Genomic DNA, 22863 nt, shown 5'->3' on the forward strand with positions numbered 1-22863 from the left:
GGGAGATATGTGCAGCCACTGCGCAGTTGCTGTTTCCTTGTTGCAAATTTGCACAGACTTCGCACTGATCAGTGCGCAGTGATTTCAGTGCGAAGACGCCGTTTCCATGATTCGGAAAGGGCGCAACTCCGAAGCACTGCCCATCATGGGAAAATAGTGTATGTCAAAAACCCTCCTAAGAAGGTTGAACTGGCTAATTTTGAGCACCTAATATTACTGCTGCAATATTTGGGTAGCCCTTTTGCTAGATTAATTAAACGCTCATGCTCTAATATTGTTCGATTCATTTTGGTTCAGTAAATGTTTGTTCCAGCTGTCTCAAGCCATTTTTAGTCCTAATAGTCAAAATAGTCCTATAAAACCGCGGGTATGGGTACGCTGTAAGCCTCATAAGGACACAACAGAGAGCATTTAAATCCAAATTGCTGATTACAGCTGATGTCTGATCAGAACTTTATAGGATAAAAATAAACTAACTTGAATTGCATAAAATTTGCAAAGTTCTCACAATTGTATTCACATAGTTAAACAGCTGCAAAATGGCTGAAGACTGTTTTGCCATAGATATGTTGGAGATTATGTTCATGACCAGGGGAGTGTCCTACTACATGACTGACCCTGACACTATATTGAACTCATAAGTGATGTTACCACTTATACCCCATACAGAGTGAAGTAGCAGGGATAGCTCAATATGTATGTGTGCCTGTGTGTGTTGGTCTGCGTACTGCTACTCATGTTTAATTCTCAGCTTGACCTTTGGTGTATTTTAAATGCCAATGCGCTGGCTGAAGCTCACTACCCTTTCTTGAAGGTGACATTTACGAGCCTATTTAAGACCTATTAGCTATAGGAGACTGGGCAATGCAAAGCCGTGATGTCCTATATAAATAGCCGCATGCTTTGTGACAGAAGGGCAATGCTTTGTTCACTTGCAGCTGGTCAGGCAAGTGAGTCATCATTGTTTACACTGAAAGAATCAAGAGACATTTTTGTTGCTACATGTAATTCGATATAACTACTAAAGCACGCAAGATATTTGTTTCAAATTTTAGATACAACGCTTATACACTATGTATTTCCTACCCTGCAAATTTATAAACATAAAGTTGAATATTTCATATAAAAAGTGCGAGTAAAAGTGTATATTGATGCACATGTATTCCAAAAGATATTGCAAAATTATCAATGTTGCCATATGCTATGGGCTAACATGTCAGATAGCTAGGTGTACAAACTGATTTCAAATGCATACACACTGGTACATCGTACGCTGATTGCAGTCTGCCATGAATATAAATGTTGGGTCTTGGGTGTTATGCAAACAGCATCAGCAAACTCGTAGAAAACAAGCGACAAATGGTACACTTTTCTAGACATACTGTGAAAGGCTACACATGACTAAAGACGACCAGTCGGCTGAGCCATGATCTGAGATTCCCTTGTTAGCTGCTACCTTTGTAGCCTCCTGATGAATTATAATCCTGAAATATCTGGAGGTGATATTTTAACTAGCGTTGCGCTGTGCAGTGGAACGAGCATGGAAATCCCTGATGCAAATTGCTTTGTAAAACCGATGAAAGAGTTTTAGTGACCACCAGCTTGTGTATGTCTGCAGTGATTCCTTGTAAGTCGACACCCTGCCGTATGCTCAGTTCTGAGCCTAGACATATCTTTGTGATGACAGGATGAGGTGGAAACATACCACCTCTATCTTTTACACTGATTAGTATCGCATCATCCCCTGATGCGTAAACCTGGACAGGAGGCTATAAAGCTGGTGCAGTCATTGCAGTTGAGTTTTAAGCTCTGTACCTCATAACCTGCTAAATAAATACCATATGCTAATATTATTATAAAAAGCATATGTATCAACCATAAAATAAATTTACCTACATTTCACTGATCTGCTGCAGTATTATTTCAAGCCACTCTGCTTTCTGTATATCTGCTTTATACACTAACAATAAGTGAAAGTAGCTAATACCAAAATACATTTATATACCCAAATTATGCACCACAATATGAGCAGCCATGCAGTTTAGCATATGCAGCAAGGCTGCAATGTGTGCCAGATATTTTGTTTTGTAGAAAACCTGGATATATTGGTCATATTTACCTACCGATGCACTCCACTATGTTCGAGCCAGACCTTGACAGTTCGATTTCCAGCTGTTCGCTTGATTCCAAATCATCATGGAAGTCATCGTCACCTTCTACATGACTCTTTCTTGGTTTAGATGAGAGAAGTAGGGGCAGGAGCCATCTGTGTCATTAAAATCAAGTTTTAATTGCATAACACAATTGCAAAGAATGCTATTTTTAATAAATTTCGGTAGGTCTCAGGATCTTTTCATGAGTGACATCGGAATACTGTGCCAAAATTTATCCAAAGTTTCCAAACCAGCCATTGTACCTACCACTTAGATTTAATAGCAATTAATTTTAAAAATATTATTAAATTCACATAAAAGCTTTGCATCTATAAAGCTGGTTGCCGTATGACATTAAATAATACTCAGCATTTAGGTGACTGAATGGCATGTAGTAGAGTCGCAAGTGGTGATAAGTGAGCATGCTAGTCACAGTAAATGTAATAAACATGGGGTAGTTAAGTTGAATCAAAAAGCACTAGAAACAGTATTGCTGTTTTTCTAGCAAAAAAGCCATTTTAAAGCTGATCCAAAAATAGGTGCGAGCTTAGCAACAAGGGTAGTTACCATTTTTAGAACACATTCTCCTATTCTGTAATATATTTGATTGTTAATGTGTTTGCTTGCAGATTTCGATGCCATCTACCAAGTCCAGCATACTAATAAGTTAAGACGAAGAATCATAGTGCTATACTTTTAAAATTATAAAATAAAATACATTTGTCTACCTTTGGGTTGTTATGTATAGAGTTCCATTATAACATGTTTTATAGAGAAAACAAATAAAGCAATTGAGGATTTCAGGCCTATGCCAACAATAATAAGTCTGACAAAGATACTAATGCTCAGCAAACCAAGCCAATCAATGATTAACCAGATTTTTGAGAATACAATAGAAACACTCATGAAGAGATCTGCCTTCTTACAATATTCCGTAATGAGATAAACAGTTTTACAAGCAACTTGTGTGGAGTATAGTATGGAAGTTAGTGATGTACTTGCGGTTATTATACAATGTATATAGTTAAAATCAATACACTCAGATTTTCAACAGTTTTGCTGGAAACAATTTGCTGTTAGAAAGTTGCTGGCAGCAAAATCACAAACTACTATCTACAACCACCACAAACATGCTGCTTTAGTAATGAACTTGTCAATTGAATAGTTGACTGATGACATAGAAATTGTAATGACCCTCTGTTTAAAGGATTATTAACTATAAGTGCTGGATTGGTGGTTCAAGTAGTTGGTGTATGATTTGCGAATTTATAAAGGACTGTATTTTAGGTGTAGATTTAATGTCAAGAATTAGACTGGTTTGTTTTAGTTAAAAAACTTTAAAACAGAATATATTTATTAAAAATTCAAACTTTCAATTGCAAAAACATAAAATATATGAAGGCTAATCAAGTCAATGGCCGATGCTCATTGCGCAAGTCTAAAAATATAAAGAGTGATACAAGAGCAGAGTGATACATAGAGCGTGAGTAAAATATGGAGTTCGAATTGTTTCTGATCTACACAGGCTTATATATGTTTGCCTAATCAGTCAGGCAATCGTCACATCCGTAGATCACAGACGATTGGGCGCTGCAAAGCTTCCTAGGCAGTAAGCGAGTAAGTACAAGTAAGCAGATAACATTTATGCTAAGCAGTAAAATAGCAGGTGCTAGGAAGTTGGAATAATAAATCTGCGTGCCAGACTAGCAAGTAGCCTGGGCATGGCTCTCGTGGGGATTGGGAGAGAGAGCCTGGGACACATCGCAACACGCGGGGAAGACAACTCTAAAAGCCGACTTCTGAAGTCGCTAATATCACAATCATTATTTCCGAAGGAGTATCATGTGACGGTCTTATTTATGATCTACGCGAGTATTATCTATTATTTTCAATCTGAATTGGCAGCAAACAAACGCTGGTTAGTAAGTATGAAATGTTGGATGCATAATAAATCAATAACGACAGTTTTATTATTTCATATGTTCAATTCATTGTTTTGATTTAATTATAATAAAAATTTGAATCAATTGAATAAAAAAAATTCACAATAACAATACAAACATAGCAAACGAATAGCAATAGAACAACAAAAATGAATTGCACGCTGCTAATAAAGAAAAGTTTATCTGGTAAAAAGTAATCTCAGTTTTATTTTACTCACGAGTATTATTACTCGCGACAGTTATTATGAACAACTCGGACCTACCACTGCAAAACGGTGCCATCTGAAAGCAAATACTCTTTCCGAAGCCAGTAGGAAGAACTACAAATTGGTCAAAACCTGCGATAATATGTTGTAAAGCTTGAGACTGTTCTGGTCTCAGTGTGACTATGCCTAGCTTTGATAGTAATTTTTGAATGGCTCCATTTTTATCAGTATAGGAAATGAAACTGCTAACGTGAAAACGCAAGAGAATAGTAGCCTATGGTTCCCATCGTTTTATTACCAAACGAGGTATTTCGTAACCACCCAGCCTATCAAAAAAATAGCGCTTTTTACTAGATCAAGTCACGTTACCGTGACAATAGGCTTTTAAACGCGCCACATCTAATACATCGTGAGATACGAATCTAACGACACGCTTCCATTAGTATCAGTCTGAGCGTCATATGTAACATATGTCGCTCGTTTTGCAGAAGTTATATTACCTTTTTTTCGCTATGTGTCCCAGGCTCTCTCTCCATATCCACCACGAGAGCCATGCCCAGGCTAGCTAGCAAGAGTCCAGAAAGCTGTTTCCTAATCACATCAGAAATGGTTAAATAAAAGGGGATGAGTGGTTATGTAAGATGTGTATAATACTCTTAAGACAGGATGCATAAATACTAATATAGAAGTTGAATAACATGATGAGTTCCTTTGTTTCACAATGACAGGTATTCATGGGGTGTGTAACTAAAGATTACAAATGCTGGTCGCTTCACAAAATGGCACCACAATGCACGATTATATTAGCTCAAAATTCAAAGGCAGACACTACCACTGAAGCTGCAATAAATTAGAACTGGAAACAATTGCCAAAAATGAACGAAAGTCAGATATATGCTTCTACTGAGAATACCCTCTAGAGAAGAAAAAAAAACATCAGTTTCTATTAGGCCCCTACAACAAACTAATAAGCATTAAACCTGACACCACTGCCCTACTAGAGCAGATACACGATGTGACCAACCAACAATATTCGTTATAATAGCTTTTGCATAACATAAGTTTCCTCCTAAAAGCAGAAAGCTAAATCTAACAGACTAAAGCTGCGGTCACAGCAGCCGATTTTGGGTCAATTCTCTGACCAATTTTTCTACTGACCGAGAATCGTATCGTGTGAACAGCGCAAACAAGCCTGATACCGATATAGTCCAAAGAGAAAAATTTTTTTCAAAGCCGATATTCTATTTGAGTAGCCAATGACATCTTTTTTACCATGAGCCATAGTGTCATTAAAGCCTGGTTTCCATATGACAGCACAATGATCGTGCGCAGCCCAGTGATCGTGCACAATGCATTTCATGGGCCGCAATGCGGTGTTTCCATATCGCGCGTAGGCACCACGCTTGCATTGGACAGAGTGGATAACTTCCTTACTTTTTCGTAGGAGAGACGGATTTCTTCGGAAAACAGCCCTCCGTTTGAATTATGGGATGGGTTGACAAGGTCTAGCGGTGTATTGTGGGATACATAGTCGTGCGCACCCATCGCAAGGACCCATTCTGTTGGATCCTTGCGATTAGCGTACGCACGTCGCGCTATCGTCGTGTGTTGAAGTTTCCATATCACAGCTGGCCTACGCACGCAGGACGTCGCGGCCTTGTGCTGTCATATGAAAACCAGGCTTTAATATGAACACCATATTTGTCTTCACACCTGTGTATGCTATTGTCATAGCTTCACTCATGAGTAACAGCAACCCGGAAAACTGCTGTTATTATAATAGTTGAAGCACATTATGTTAGCAAAAGATCGTCCTCCTTATGGTTATCCATTATTAGCGATGAGCAGTGCAAAATAATCGGGCAGCTTGCTAAAAAAGTTCACTAAAAACATTGTAGGAAACAGTCAGCAAAATTCAAGGAGTGACTCACTAAAATATATCAGCTAAAGTTATCTGACCCTGCAAATAAAAAACGAACAAAATCACCCACTCTCAGATCAAACTTGGCCTCTGCACAATGGCTGATCTGAACGCAGCTTAATACTAAAGCCTGGTTCACATATCGATTGCGAAACTCTGGCGGTAACTTGCGCAGCAAAACCCTTGCGGCACTAGGCTCGGTGGCATATGTTCACATATAAGCTACATCGCTAAACATAATCGAGGAATCACATAAAATGTTCGCTCGCCATGCCGTTTCTATAATGGTGACCTTCACCTGTACGAGCATTACATGAAGGTTTTGCCTGCGGCCTTTTGCGACATTTGAACAGCCCTAAACTATTGCGAGGCCGTCTGCAACTATCGGCGGTCCTTGGCTGTACCCGGCGCATAGGTTCCCATTTCACCGCTAATAGCATGCGGTGCTGTCGCCAGTACTTTGTGACGTGTATGGGAACAGGCGAGTGACCAGAGCACACATACACACACACAAACAAACTGCTTATGAATCATTCAATAAACTAGTGGACAACCAAAGCGGCACAAATGATTGTCCATACTGGTTAGGTTATTAAACTATTGAGGCACTCTGCTTGCGCAAACTCTAGTGCGTTCTATACAAGAGGTCAGAGGCTTTTCTGCTCCTTCCAACCTCGGACAAACAGCACAAATAAGCCTAATTGCCAAAGAAATAAGTATAACATCATAATTCATGTAGTAATTGGACAAGCACTGATCATTTTTAGTACCAAAGATGGCTGTGATTCTTTGTAAAGTGCTTAACCTCATCCTATTCTGATATTCGATATTCTAGAGCACTTGCACAATTTAATTGAAAAAATAAAATAAAAATCATGACTAGGCTGAATTATTAATAACAGTGACTATATACATGTAGAAACGTGTGTATACAAAGGTTACTGCTGCAGCAGAAGCTACTTTGAAAAACTATTGAAAAAGTTTTTATGGACGATACCAGTACAAATGTATAGCAATGAAGCGCACCACGGTTCTTTGTAGATTTAGCGATTGCTTTATAAGAAACCGAAAATATGAGTGTAGCAGGACATCTGAAATTGAAACGTCACATTAAAAGAGAGGTAATGGATTTTAAAATGACTTTATAAAAATGAAACAAATGGTGATATTAGTTAATAGTAAAAATACATATACATTTAGTTAGTAACCTACAATCGCAATACGGATACTGAAAAAAAGATGGCCGAAAATCACAATCTTGTGGTTAGTTATGCGTGTTTGCAAACTTGCGATTACAATCTTCGCAAGTTTAAATCCTCTGCGAAGCGAATTTTTTATTACTAAAACTATCCATATACAACTGGACTGACCGACAAACGCTCACATTTATATATAGATTGAATGTCATCCGCTGCTAACAGTATTGCATTGTAACATATTGCCACAATTTATTTTACCATTGCTTTAACTTATTGAATAATTATATTAATTACACTAACTATCATGGTTGTTTTACTTTAATTTTGGTCAGCTGCCAATGACATCTTCAATAACAGAACGACTTTGGAGAGACCTCTGCAAAAAGCTATGTAATATTGTATAGCCCTTCAGACCTCTATAGAACCTCTCAGCTATGTATGCATGTATGGACCACGTGATGTAATGGAAGGTGCACCAGTAATAGATTCGCTTACTTGAAACACAGCCTTTTAGTAATGTTGCAAAGGTGACACGCTAAAGCCGTGGTCACGCGATGACCGAACTGACTTAGGTTTGGAGGTTAGTTTACTTTGGGTCGGCTAAGCCACATGTCACATGGCATCCGAAGTCAGTTCGCCTCCTAGATACCATACGCATGGAGACAGGACACTGTTTCATTGGTAGTTTTTATGTATTTAAACTAAATATTTCTATTGTAAACAAAAAACTTTGAGGAACAATTATTAATTATTATTACACAGCAGACTTATCAGAAGATCGTTCAGCTGCTCAGAATAAATCACTCGATAGAAAAATTTTGCCAAACCTTCCATCAACAAAATTATACTTTTTGTTAATATATGAATGTTTTTCTATGCTGAGTACATAACAAACAAAAACAGTCTTCATCATAGTACTGTGGTTTTACATAAATAAAACAGGCAACGATTATTCATCAGGATGAGTATGACACATTACTTATATTCTACAGGAAATAAAACCACAACCATTCTTTAACATTTATGCAAAACTCAAGCACAACATCTTACATTCATGCAACACAATCACAAGTCCAGGAGAGCCTTGTCATAAATTGTTTGATGTTGTTTATTTAACCAAATAAAAAGATCGTCCCATTTCTATTTACCTTTGCTCACACGCACGTAAATAGAAATGTGACGAGTGCTCGGTAGAATTTTAACCAGCCAATAAACGCAAGGGTTCGACCACAAAATTTCGAGCAGGATCGAAATGGTTCGTTTTAGCCAGAAATGTCTTCGGCTGAACAGTTTACAACTGACAGCGACGTTGTTTTGTGTCGTTTAGTTCGTTTCGGCTCTCACGTGACCACTGACCACCCTTAAAGAGTATTGATGAGTAAGAAATTTGTAAGCTGCGAGTCTAAGATACACCGGTAACTGCTCAGTTGAGCGATAATCCCATTGAAATACAATTCTTGGATAATACTGTGATAGTGTGGCATCATGCGGATCGATCACCCATAGACTCCCCTTCAATCTATTGCATGTGCGTTTCTATTAATAAGACAAAACTGTCACCATAGAGCTATAAGCTGGGCTGACTAATACTTTTTAACGAATGCCATAGCTGTTTAGTAGTTAAAAGTTACCGGAGAAGTGGAATTGTCTGCTCCAAGGAGAGATAGCTTTATTGTTGCAACAGTATGTGTAGACGTGAACAGAGCCGTATAGCACACATGTGAGCTCTACGACTCTGAGAGTGAATTTTAAAAAGCTGAAGTTTTTGTTGTTGATGAAAAGCAGCTTAGCCTCCAAAGCTTTAGTTTTAGTCTTAATGGTTGACTTGCGACAAAATTCACATTACAGTTATTTGGTATCAAAAGATTCACCATGTCTTACATTGTTGTGTTGTAGGTGCCAAATATGTGGAATTGTGATTACAAGCTCTTGAAAGCTCAAAAACGAAAAGCCGCCGTAAATTGGAATCTGTTTATTTCTCTGACGTAGTTCTGACAGTTTGGTTATTGTCTTGTTACGTGATGTTCTCATGTGAATTGAAAGGCCAATAAAAAGCTCCATATAAAACTTATCGTAGCACTAGTTTATGACAAACACTTCGGGTTTTACCGAAGACCCCATATCAAATATAGATGCGCGCTATTTTCAATTTTGTTTTGGCTTGATCTAATCGTCAAGTCGTAATCTGATCATGTGACCCAATACTTCGCAAATAATTTTTGCAGCAATTTTCGAATATCACATGTGACCAACAGGCTCGTCATGATTATCAGACAATGATATGTACGCCTTCGAACTAAGGATAGAAAGTTTAACGACCTTTTACAGTAAGTTATAATATATCAGAGCTAAAAGTGACTGCATTACAATGACGATAAAATAGACGCGTAAGAACAATAGACCTGGTTTTATTGAACGTGTGAAATATATTTGTGAAAATATTTCGACGAATGAGGTTGCATGAAAGTGTAAACAGAAACCATCCTGTAACAACTACGTCCCATTTGAGCCGCTTTGGAAAGAGAATTCAAACTACGGCGGTCTCATGTGGCTGCGATTAACTGTTGGTTTTTATAGCTTTTAAAAGCTTTTAATCACATTCCCATATAATTTGCACCTACAACACAACAGAATAAGACACGGTGAATCTTTTGATATCAAATAACTGTAATGTGAATTTTGTTGCAAGTCAACCTTTAACAATAGGTCATATATAACAATCTTATTTTCTGTTCATGAAATGACGAGAACACCTATTGTAGGTTTTCGTAAACAGTGTTAAATAATACAGTGTGATATTCACTGTTCTTTTGAAACCTTTGGCTCAGTTTTTGTTGTTGCTTGTCACAGTAGATATTACAAATAATTAACAAAACAATGAAGTGTTCAGTTATTGTTATTAGCTTGCTTATATGACATTGTCAATTTACTAAACAAATCTTCCTTTTGCAATTACAAAATAGTTTGCGCCCATCTGGGGCATTGGTCAGTAATGACACAAGAAACAACCATCGTAACCGAGCCTGTCAACTTGCAGAAAATTCTCACATAGATGATTTATACAGCTTAAAGGCAATTACGCGGCTATATCAAACAGTCAGTTCACATACCCGTTGAAATGATTGTTGTATTGTCAGATTTGCTCTTTACAAAATAAGAAAAAGGGGGATGCACCTTCAAAAAAATTTCCAAACCTTTATGCAATCTTGTTGTTGAATTTAACTCGAAGAGAGATTATCTCATTTATATCAAATTGTAAAAATTACAATTAGATAAATTACAGAAATTAAAAATTACAGTTACTACATGGTCATGTCATAATAATTAGTCTACATGTATTTGCTAGAATAGACCATGGATCCGCATAAAGTTACTTCCACTTGGCAATGCTTAAATAATTTTGGCAAAGATAAATTTTCTTAGAATTGTGTAACATATTAGCAGACAAATCACTGAAAATTATGTTTTTTGCAAGGAATGTTAGAAGTGAAAAGGTTGCTTTGCTTGTTGTCTGACGGATTATTTTTGGACTCAACAAAGTTTCATGCTGTAAATAAAAAATGATTATTGAGTCTTGACTGACAACTTGCAACTTCGTTTTTCTTTTCAGTCAGTACAATAAATAGTTTTGTAACATAAACATGATGTACTGCTCACAAAAAAATCACCTCAAAATCTCTTTCTCATAAAAGAGTCTTCAACTTATTCACTACGTAATTCATTTTAGGTTGAACATAATTAATTTGTGTCAACAAAAGCCATTCAAACAGCTGCTCACAAAATGGGTCAGGCCAAACAAGGCAAGTCTTCGTCAGATGCGATGAAATTCGTATGCTCTCTACGAGCGCGTTTCAGAGCTTTTGTGCTTATAGATGTTGGGAATCATCCGCAGTTAACGTTTCACATGAAATGAATTCAAATGCTATATATATAATACTTATAAGAATCCTTTACTGTCAGTTTCACATGAGCACACACTACAATAGTCTCCATACTAAGCATTTGAACCAAGAAAATTTGAATCCATTCACTTGTAGCTACAAAAAGAGAACCAAACCACATAATATAAAAAAGCTCCAGTGAGGGGCTTCCGTCTGATTTAAATTGTCTGTAAGCCCCACAGAGGGGCTTATAGTAGTGCATGAGTTAAATCGGTCACCACAAGGCAAATATGGTATTCATTATTCGATATCAAGTTGATTTCAACCCTTCGGGCACCATTTTCGCAGGTCTGCGAGTGTGCAGTGGCTTTGTGTAAGGCAGTTTTGTAACTGATCAACAATTTGAGGTTTCTTACCAAATAGCGTCAAATCACGTCCATTAGTAGTGAATAAATCACTCGGCGATATTTATTCAGAACTCTTTTAGCAGTTTTAACACAACATCATGAGTATAGGCAGCGGTAATCACATCGGTAGTTTCAGAAAAAATCACCAACTTGTCGGAATCTCCAACAGGTATTCGGCGTTAAGTATGACTCGCTTGCTCTTCCATAACCGTGGTTTTACGACGTTTTGTCAGTTTACGTCTATTAAATCTTTACAAAGAGATTAAACGCTTTTTTGTATTACTGTATAATGAACCAAAATATCAACCGAGATTGTTTGTGGGCATATACATAGAATTCAGTTATAACTTTTCTGAATTTATGAAGTTCGATGCGTGGGAAAGCTAAAAATCCGCATCGTACTCCTTCGAAAGATTTCGAAGGTATGCATTTACATCGTATTATGCCTGAAAATATCGGACAAGGCAAAACTAGGAGGAGGAAATATCCGCCATACTGATTTATTTTTCCGGTTGTTGTAGTTCAATTAATGATTTAACGATGCTTAACTCATCTGCAATACTTGCAATAAAATTCACAATATAGTAATAAATGATATTGACGCTCTTTGTGATCGTTATTGCAGGTGAGTAAAGTTTTTTGCATTGGTACAAATTCAAGTTTTTCTCCGTAAATAAAACCGAGTGTTAAAGACTGTGTTTATAAATAATTGCACTCCATGGTGGTAAACTGCAATGGATTATCGTTCTTGGATGCGTTTGACGTTGGAAAACAGCTTGAAAAGCATTTGCGAGTCATAGAATGGATATAATTTGTCTTTAAAATGTCACGCTTCTGTAAACAGGAATTCATTAAAAAGAGTAGGCCTATGGCACTAAAAGGGTTACATATTGCTTTCGTTCTTTAACTGTACCTCTGTGCTTTAAAAAAAGTACAACTTTTAAAATGATTTTTTTCACGTATCACAGCGATGTTATCGAATGTCTTAATAACTGATAAAAACACTTTTGCTGGTTGAGCGAGCTTTTGCTAATAGAATTGAAATGGCTTTGAAGCCATATATGCGTAGAAAAATGTGTAAAGCATGTTACTGAGTAGTAGCATTATCTTTTTATTTCATTACCTACTTCAGAGGCATTGTTGATAATAAATATCATTGCGAGTGACTGTGTGTTGTGTACAAACGGAGTAATGGTGAATCATTAATAGTTTTTGACTGCCATAAAATAGAGAAGACAACTCTGATGTGACAAACTCTGATACAAGTTTGAACGCCATTTCCTAAACTTAATTTGAAGAGATCTTTCTTTGCCATTATTTTTGTCTCCAAAATTTCATAAAGATGAAGATCTATACGCATATATCAAATGAGTAAAGACATGTTTGTTAGTCACTGAGCTACTAAACTTGTTATTCAGTTGGAAAATGTTGAGCAATATTAGTAGTGACCAACCAGCAGTTTTTAGTGGCCAGATTTAGGGTTTGCAACTACAAGGTTATCGGTTCAATCTCAGTCCAAGTCCATAACCATTAGATTCTTACCATATAGATAGTTTATCGATTTGCTGTTTGCAAGATCTCTAATGTAGTTTGTTTGCGATTTTTTAGAATGAATCTCACAAGATCTGGCCATTATTCTTGCAACTAATCGTCTAATCGCTATCTAGTCAATCACCACTACTATGGTCAATTTGCCAACCATACACCGGTTCGGCTCAACAGTAAATTCTCCATAACCAATTGAATCGGTATCAATAACTGTGGGACAGGTGAGATCTAGACATATTTCTTGCATTTTTCCATCACTATTGCAAATTTTCCATGTCTGTGTTTTTATTATACATGTTGTAGGCTTACTAATATGTTATCAATATGCTTTAATTCAGCTACATGGAAAGTTTGTTTATTTGTGCCCTAAGCCCTTAACGTCGTGACAACCATATCAAATTCGATAAACATACCATATAATATTCAGTACATAAGACCAGTCCTTCTACTGCAATGTCGCCTTGCGCACTGACCAGTGTGTATTTATGCTACACCTACAAGCTTCCAGCTCGCTGCGCTGGAAGATGTTACCATAGAGCATTTGTGTTTGAATTCCAACAGTGACTTCGTTTCTTTCATGAATTTAAATAGTATTGCTGCGGTGTCTGCACAAAAATACGACGGTAATGTAATTCATGGCACGATTTCTAGTAAAATTCAACTTCAAAAAACCGTTGCGAATCAAAATTACATGATATCACATATAGGAATTTATTTATAAAATAGTGCAATACCAGTAATCCTACTCAATGTGAGCTGATTGGAACACCAGGTCCCCATTATTCACCATTCGAAATGTCATCACTAGGATTCTCTTCTGGAATTACGTGATATGTTTTGAATTTGATGTTGGTTTTTGTAGTATCTGCCTACAAAGCCACACTTCAGTAATCCATTTGACACATCCACTATTGGGCATTCACACCTTTTTCTTGTACATGAATCACGATTTCTGACAGAAATCTGTCTTGCGGCATTGCTACACTGTTGAATACCTATTATCCGAGGTAGCGGTTTTGTTATTGTATTGAGGTGAACCAGTACGTTGGTTAAGTGCTTGTTTTTTGTTCTCTGTGATCTTCACTATAACATGCTACTCTCAGGCTTTTGTTAATTGTAGTATTCCCGACGGCGCCAAAAAAGGCGTCCTTACTGATGGTGTTTTGAATGCCATTTCTTCAGCTACGCATTGCCCGCCTCTGATCCCGATTGAACTATTAGCGAATAAAAGATTTGGGCCATGGAAGAGGTCACGGTATGTACATGTCAAAACCAGGATTTTCGAACCAAACTTCAGATCTCGACTTGTACTCTTGAATTTACGATAGATCTATAGTTACTCTCCCTTTAACTGTGATTTTTGTTATTGAAAGTTGGAAAAATTAGTTTCAAATTTAGAAATGCTGTAGTACAAAACGTAGATTTTTTTGGCAGATTGGAAGCACATTTCAACACTAACTACCTAGCACATCAGAATTTTAAGCAGAGAAAATATGGAAATCTAAGAGTTGTGTGCACGTGTAGATAATTAAGAAAGCAACTCTTGAAAGTTTGCATTGTGTTAGATTATGTATAACTTGTGATAAGCATGTTAGGTTGAGAATCGTGCTGCCTTTTACCAAAATGTCAACTTAGAGCTAGTAGTGCGATGTAATTTCTTTTTCTCTTTTTATGACATGATTTTCAGCTATTTGATTGTGATATAAGATAGGTATGATTGAAGAATTTGACAATATGTAAGAGGCAACAATAGCCGATTGACTATGTCTTTTTAAAAGAGTGTACGCGCTAATTCAAACAAGCTTATAAAGGAAATTGAAAAGGCAGGCTGCTCGCATACTTCTAGATCAACTAAAACTTACAAAATCTTATCGTTTAATTTTTCATTAAATATCTGCACGGCGTTTCTTAAAGCTTTGGAACAATCTGCAATAGCATTAGCAGTGCTTCTCATTTACCTGTGTATATAGCTGTTTGCACATATAGCGTCTCATCAGAAAGGTTTACTCCAAGTGAATAACTCGACTAATGCGGAGTTGTTAGCTTACAGTTTGTTATTATTTTTTAATGGATATGTCCAAGTTCGTGTTTTTGCTACATGAGATTTACTAATTAATTTACTGCATTGCTATTCTACAACAACTCTTTTTTAAATTTCAAATTATTAAAATGATAATTCAGCATAAGAACAATGTGACTAGGACATTAGTTGCTTCTGAAGAAACTTACTATTAGCGCAACCCTAAATATGATATGCTTGTGCATTTTTCATAATATGCCAATATGAAGTTGCAGCCTTATAGGAAGCTCATTTATGAAGCCATTAAATAAAAAGCTGATTAGGATAATTTTGAAAATATGGTGGTTGTGCACTCTTGTATCCACCTGTGCCTATTATGAGGAATCGCGATTCCAAAAACTTGAATGAGTGAACAATATTACCTTATTATAGAGTGCCCACAAATAGTGAAAAGAAAAGTATTGCTGGTACTATTTCATGTATCTAGCAAGTGACACTGTGATGTGGCAGATCAACCTCAATGTTCATAATTACATTGTTAACAGGTTGTTGCCATATTTAGTTTATACTCATATTGCTTTGTTTGTATTCTGTACTTTTTAGCAGTTCTCATCTGCTAATATAAATGCTTCTTCACATTTTAGGGCTTAAAGGATTGTACTGTAATCTGAATTGTTGGATGAAAGAACAGCCTTCGCCACCACAATCCAAGGACGGACGAGCTGGAAAAACTTTAGTCTAATGTGGTAATGCATTTGGTGGACTGTAGCATTATTCACAAATATGATCATAGCTTTGCTTGTTTGTCTCTGTGTATCATGGATATATAATTTATTCTGGTGTAAAGGTTGTGGTATTTTTCTGCCATGTTTTGATGATGGCAATATATATAGAGTTTAGTCATTTTATAGCTATATTTTTATTGTGTTTCATATTATTTTTTGTTATTATATCATGCAACTGTTTGTACCAAAATATACAGCTTCGGAACCATGCCCTAACTATTGAGATGCTCACAAAGATTATTTTAAGAATAATCTAGTAAAAGTCTTCGTATATATCTAAGGTGCAATATTTGTTGAATGTCCGGCAGCCTTGAGAAAAGATGTTGTGTGAAGGTTAAGCATGGCACATTATAGAAAAATTAGGTTGCTTCGGAGACGTAATGTTGGTGGAATGTTGTATAGCTTAAGGAAATAATATTGTCGACGGTTATGCTCAGTACATTATAGTAACATTGTACGCAATTCATTAGAGGAACATTCTGTGAAACATCAAAATGTTAGAAATTGTCTACACAGTTACACCCCACTAATGTTCTGCACGAAAACGTTCCTGGGATGTTAGCTAATATCTTTGAGGCAACATCATGAAAGGCATGCTTGTGGAATGTTCTGTAACATTCTCCCCATGTCGCAGGAATTTTGCACCAGATCATCTGCTGAATGTTCCATAATGGTGAAATGCCATACTGTTCCGAATATATTAGAAGACAATATTATGTGAATGTTTATACCCAGACATTTCAAAGTAGCAATCCTGTAACATTGCTGAGACATTCGATAACAATGTTTTGTAATAACGTTATAATAACGTTAGCAAACCTTTTCCTCTAACGTTCTAGCTAGAGTGGTACAAAAACGCATGATTCATTTTTTGGAAGTTGTCCCCCTTTCATAACAAAAATTTATTTAAAATGAAGCAAATTAAAAATGTTATAGATTTTTTATTACATATATAAAAACAAACAAAATAATGAAAAAAGATAATAATAAATTTGAATGATTTATGTAAATGAAATGAAAAGTCACTACAAATTTATATTTTCGCACTTCATTAGACATATCGCAAAAATGACTAGGGTCCATTAGGCTCTGACCATGCGTTGAACGTGTCAAAGTAAGGCGCAACAGTGTGAACACATCGCAACTGATCAGTTCGCCACATATACATGTTGTATCAGATGGATGGTGATAGTCTATCCACCGATTGATGAACGTTCCGTGTCGTCCGACAAGCCGACGCGTATGTATATCATTTCGTTAGAAGAGCGAAGCCAATGCCCTTTAACTTGTATGCCCTTATAATTATAATTCGTTTTAGCTCAACGAGATTATCGCGGCAAGGAAAGCGATGCGCAGTAGCTAGGAATATTGTATAATAAAGATGGAATATCCCTCCGCATCAATGTCCAACCAATGTTCTATACGTAACCTTCCTGGGATGTTAGCTAATAGCCTTGAGACAATATTATGGAAGAAATGTTCGTGGAATATTACGTAATGTTCTCCCAATATTGTGGGAATGTTATGCGGGATCATTTGCTAACATTCCAGCAACGTAATTCCCACAACGTTGCTGGGACGTTGTGGGAAATACGTCCCAGCAACGTATTTCCCACAACGTTGTAGGGACATTATGGGAAATACGTTCCAACAAAGTAATTCCCACAACATTGATGGAACGTTTTAAGAGTTACGTTCCAGCAATGTTTTTCCCACAACGTTGCTGGAACGTTGAAAATGTGTCTACAAATAATCTTGTGACAACGTTACGATGTAACGTTTCTGGGACTTTTCGGAACATCCCTGGAACGTTCTGGGAACGTAAAATTGTTAGTTGGGGAAGCTGTTTGAGTGATGATTTGCTAAACTGAATATTGGGAGTTTGAATCCCATAAAATGCAATCTTTTTGCACAACTTTTTAACTAGTGCATCCAAGTGGAGTTTCAGACAGGCAGAAAGACACAGTTAGTATTATAGTAAAACTGTGTATGATACCTCCTAATGACATACTTCATAATACAAATATGTTAATCACTGTCTATTAGTTTACTAAATGGTAAATTAATAGTTTGCACTTAGTACTTCCTACCTTGTACACAAGTCAAATGGAGGAAGTAACAATCTTTGATATAAAAGAGATAGACTGGATACTAACCCTTGTACATTCTTTCCATCAACTCCAGCTCCACCACTTTGATCCTCCATCGTACCTATTGTGGACATAATTGGATATCATAAACATGATTGAGTTGGAGAGCGGCTGAAGAGGATACTATTTTTTACACACAAATGAAAACCAAGCGTATGTATAAAGGAAATATCACTTTTCGAAAAAGTACATTCAACCAATTTATTCCATATTCTGTGATAACTCTGCTGTTAATGTTTTTGCTGCATACAGAACTGCAAAAACCTTTCAACTCAAAAAGTTAAAACTACATGTTAGTTCATCCGTTGCACCCAGCAAATACCGAACAGCTTTTTACAACCGCATAATGCTTTATATTTTCATAAAATATTCTTATTCTTTGGTGAAAAATGAGATAATTCACGCTGTTGCATTTTTAGTGAGTTTCTATAATTGATTGTTAAAAAATTAAAGTTTATCGGCAAAAATACTTAGTTCTATTAATATTCCATAAAAAGTTCAGTTTAGTAACAACATATCAAAAAAGAACCAGCTCTATAAATTTATAACTTACTATTTCCTTACTAGACATGTTTCCATGTACAAACAGGGTAAATACATAGAAAACTATGCGTAAGTATTATAATTTATCTGTAATGAAAAACTGTAATTAAAATGTATTTTTGGTACATGCACAAGCAAAACAGTATATTACCAACATGTTGGTGAGCAAAGTATTTTAAATCAAAATAAACAAATACTAATTTTTTGAAGCACTAGTGTGAATGTCACTGGTAAAAATAAATTTACATTATTTGCAATGGCTAAATGAATTATAGCCTGTTACAAAAGAACTGAGATTCAAGTAACCTAATTTTTTTATTTGAGTTAAAAACTTATCTTAAAATATATTCCTAATTTGATATACTTCCACATATAATGAGTTATAATATATTCAAATAATACAATAGTATTTTTTCTTAAAAACATGACCCAACAGTTCTTGTAAAGTGTAGTAGTTGAATAGTAGTCACACCAGAGTCCTGAATTTAAAAAGGTTGTAGTAGTTTTATGATAGGAAAAATTTCAAATTGTTTTTAATGCATTAATAGAAGATATTATAATTTGCAGAGTAAGATAATTTACTATGGTAAACGAAATACACCTTTGCTTAAAGTTTAGAAATGTGTATTTTAATAAAACTAACATTGTCACTATACCATCTGGCTTTTGGCCTAAATTAATTTTCCCACAATAATATGTGCTCATTTGATACAGAATAAAAGATCTATTAATAAAGTATCTTGCTCTTACTTGTTCGTTTCCTTATTGCAAATCCTGACAAAGCAACCATTCCGATAATCAGTACACCCGCACCGGCTGCACCTCCAATGGTAGTTCCGAGACTTGAATCTTTTTTATCCGCTCTTGCTGGATTGGTAGGGGTAGCGCCATTCGCTCGCCATTTGATATTGAAATTTTCCTTCTTAGATTCCAATCCTATTATAAACACTAGAGTAGTAATAACTTCCTCAGGGTAAAAATCAAAAAAGTAGAAGAGTTAAAGCCAGAACTTGTGAAGGCAAACTTAATGATTGAATAAACTTGGTGACCTGCTCTGTATGTAAAAAGTCAAAATTGAGAAAAAATAATGTTATGGAGTTAAACTTTGTGTGGAGTAATAATTGTCTTGTGAGGGATGAGTGAGTCTAAAACAGCGGAACTCACTCTACTTTTCGCAGACGAATGTTGATGTGAAATTTGCTAAGTGTTGCGCAATTCTTGGCTATTCTGAGAAACACTGTATTAATTTTGCACAATTACGAAACAAATGTTAAGAAATAGATCAGCATAATGTGAAAGTCCCCAGTTATGCATTAATGGAATATTATTTATCAAATGTCTAATATTAGACGACATTGCAGTGCTCTGTTTTAATAAATTGAAATACCAGAAAACTGCTCAAAACTTGGTATTTCTTTCTCACGTTTTCTTTCTCTCTAAGTTAGCAAATGTCACAACATTTGTTTTATCCAACAAAATATGGTAATTTAAATGTATTGTTTGACATCGTTTTTTAAAATTTCATCTGTTTCTTTTTATCATTATTAGTCAAACAAACAAGCAAAGTTTTGAAGAAACAGAATAAAATAGCTGTGCTTGAAATTGAGCGTGAACCAACCAGAACTTGTATTCTTCTACTACACTCACACAGATTGCTAAGTAGGTGGTTTAAGGTCGCTTTTTTCATCAACTGCGCCCAAATTAAAATTTAATATTATTGAACAGACAATATCAAAATTATATGCATTCAATGGCTAGCATCTGCTTGACACCTATACGCTGGAAGCCTCCAAATATTCAGTGTTGACTTCTCTAAGGTTTTTATCAATATTTTATGGTTTAGATTTATGTTAACAACATAAGCTTCAAACTTTAACATATTTACCATTTACAGTTCAATAAATATTAAAAAAGTAAAAAGAAAGTAAAATGAATCTAAAATGGTAAGTCGAATGAGCAAACTCATTTTATTTTTAGATCTTATTGACATTACTGATTGCAGTATCTTATCAAAGCATTCAGGAGTTACATAAACATTGTCTTCTCATACATGTATTGGATAACTTCCTAAATAGGTGTTTGTCACACTACAATGTATCATGAGATATTTTGAGAATGTTTGTTTTTTTATGCAACATACATTTCTGAGCTCATTTTGATACAAATGAAAAAAAAAAAATACTACACATACTTCTTAAATAAGCAAAACAAATAACTGCATGGTTCGAGATTAATTAAAATAAGTGAATCAGTGTCGACGACCATTTATTTATTTCCAGCATTTGTTCACCAAACAAAAAATACTAATTCATATCAGGAGCGCTGGCAAAAGTTCACTGGTGAGCTGTTGCTCTAAAGCTAACCATTATGGTAACTCTATGGTATATGGACATTCACTCAGTAAATTAGTAAATTTCTTACATAAAAATGCATAATATACCTGTTCCTGGAACAGTTCCGTGACAAGACATAACTTGTTGATCTCCATCGCTTGCTGAATCAGCAGGAATAACAGTTTCTTTGCCAGTCCTTGACGCACATACATCATTACAGTCCCACCTGATGGTAACGCCAGTTCCAATGATTCCGCATTCAAGTGGCTGATCATAGTCTGGGTTGAGAGTCACAGATTGTTCTCCTGAGTGTCCTTCTTCAAAGTCAATATCTTTAAAATAAACCCAGATTGTGTTATGTTAACATGCTAATTACCAATAATATTAAATACATGTCACTTTGCTGAATCCTCGACTATTAATACAAAAATCTTTCCAATTTCTTTTTGTACAAAAAAATTAAATTCATGATATAGCTAACTACAAAGCAACCTAATAATCTAATCAATTAACTTTCCAAACGCTTTCGGTGTTCTTCGTACCAACCATGTTTATTGAACTATGACTGCAAATTAGTTTTTGTTAATTAAACAGAAAGTTAAACTTCAAAAAAATTATATAACTAGAAATTCCTCTGGCATACAGCCTACGATTAAAGTGATAATGGAAAAAGAAAGAGTAGGCCCTACTGCTGGTTGAGAAATGTAATATCAGCGGTAAAATGGCAGTGCACTAAGATAACTGCAATAGTAGTTGTAATGTACTGGGTATTATTATGTACAACAAACAGCAATAATGAAAGGAAAATATTATACAGTCAAACACTGATAACTCAGACTTCATGAGAGCGAGTGAAATTGTTCGAGTTATCAGAGGGTTCAAGTTATCAGAGCACTGTCATAAGTCCATGTATTTATTAGTAGATATATGTAAATTTACAAAATATATTTTAAATCAAAATGATGAATGGCTTGTTTCAAATTAAATGCTTCTAATGTAAATTTAAAACAAAAAATACCACAAAAGTATAAAGATTTTCCTATCACTTGATATTGGTTTGTGTTTTTATGTGATGTGACTGCTAGGACGCTTTCAGATGAAAATTGGCAAAACTTGATTGCCGTGGAAATGCTCAGAAATAAAAAATCATTTTCTTTTGAGTGTTTTAACCAAGATCAATTTTGCCGAAGGTTACCTGGCTTTCCCTTGCATTTGAAAGACCATTGCTTGCTAAGCGGATGTTTGGTAAAAATTAAATTTCACCAAACATTTAGAAAATTCGTTGACGAAAATTTTTTTCCAATGATGGTAATAACGAAGCCTACAAACTACTAAAAGTTGAGGTATATCTCTGTGGCTTGGAAAAAACTGATATTCCAAAGCAAAAAAAACGTCTCGGTAGCCGTTGGTCAAATAACAGTTAGAGCTAACAGAGTCGAGGTTGAGTTATCTGAAACCATTTATCGTAAAAACGGACCAAACAAAAGTGTTAGAGTTAACCATGTATTCAAGCTATCAGAGGGCGAGTTATTCATTTTACCTGTATGTTATCTCTCTTCCCTGCAATAGGAAAAATGCAATATTAGAAGTAAAATGGCAAGCTGCTGTGTAATTAATATACACAGTTTGAAAGTCGGTTGAGTTGAATCTTGAATGGTTTTACAGTGATCTGTGACAGAAAACAAGCATTAGCATTCACATGTGTGTGGAAGTTTTTGGCAAACTAGAGCAAAATAAAGAAATGTTCTTGTCATAAAGGGGCATTGAAGTTTGG

At 35.6% G+C, this 22863-nt stretch overlaps 2 long non-coding RNA genes across 2 annotated transcripts; one reads left to right on the plus strand and one right to left on the minus strand.

The window, feature by feature from the left end:
* Positions 1-1524: 1524 nt before the first annotated feature.
* On the minus strand, positions 1525-11889 carry LOC137396822 (uncharacterized). Its single transcript, XR_010978621.1, has 4 exons — positions 11720-11889; positions 4803-4893; positions 2124-2266; positions 1525-1826 (listed from the first exon to the last, which is right to left on the minus strand). It is a non-coding gene; the product is annotated as an uncharacterized lncRNA (long non-coding RNA).
* Positions 11890-12172: 283 nt separating this feature from the next.
* On the plus strand, positions 12173-16273 carry LOC137396515 (uncharacterized). The gene is made up of 4 exons (XR_010978566.1): positions 12173-12335; positions 13319-13479; positions 14379-14513; positions 15923-16273. It is a non-coding gene; the product is annotated as an uncharacterized lncRNA (long non-coding RNA).
* The last annotated feature ends 6590 nt before the right edge of the window (positions 16274-22863 follow it).

This window comes from Watersipora subatra, chromosome 5, assembly GCF_963576615.1.
Source record: "Watersipora subatra chromosome 5, tzWatSuba1.1, whole genome shotgun sequence".
In the NCBI taxonomy this organism is placed as follows: Eukaryota; Metazoa; Bryozoa; class Gymnolaemata; order Cheilostomatida; family Watersiporidae; genus Watersipora; species Watersipora subatra.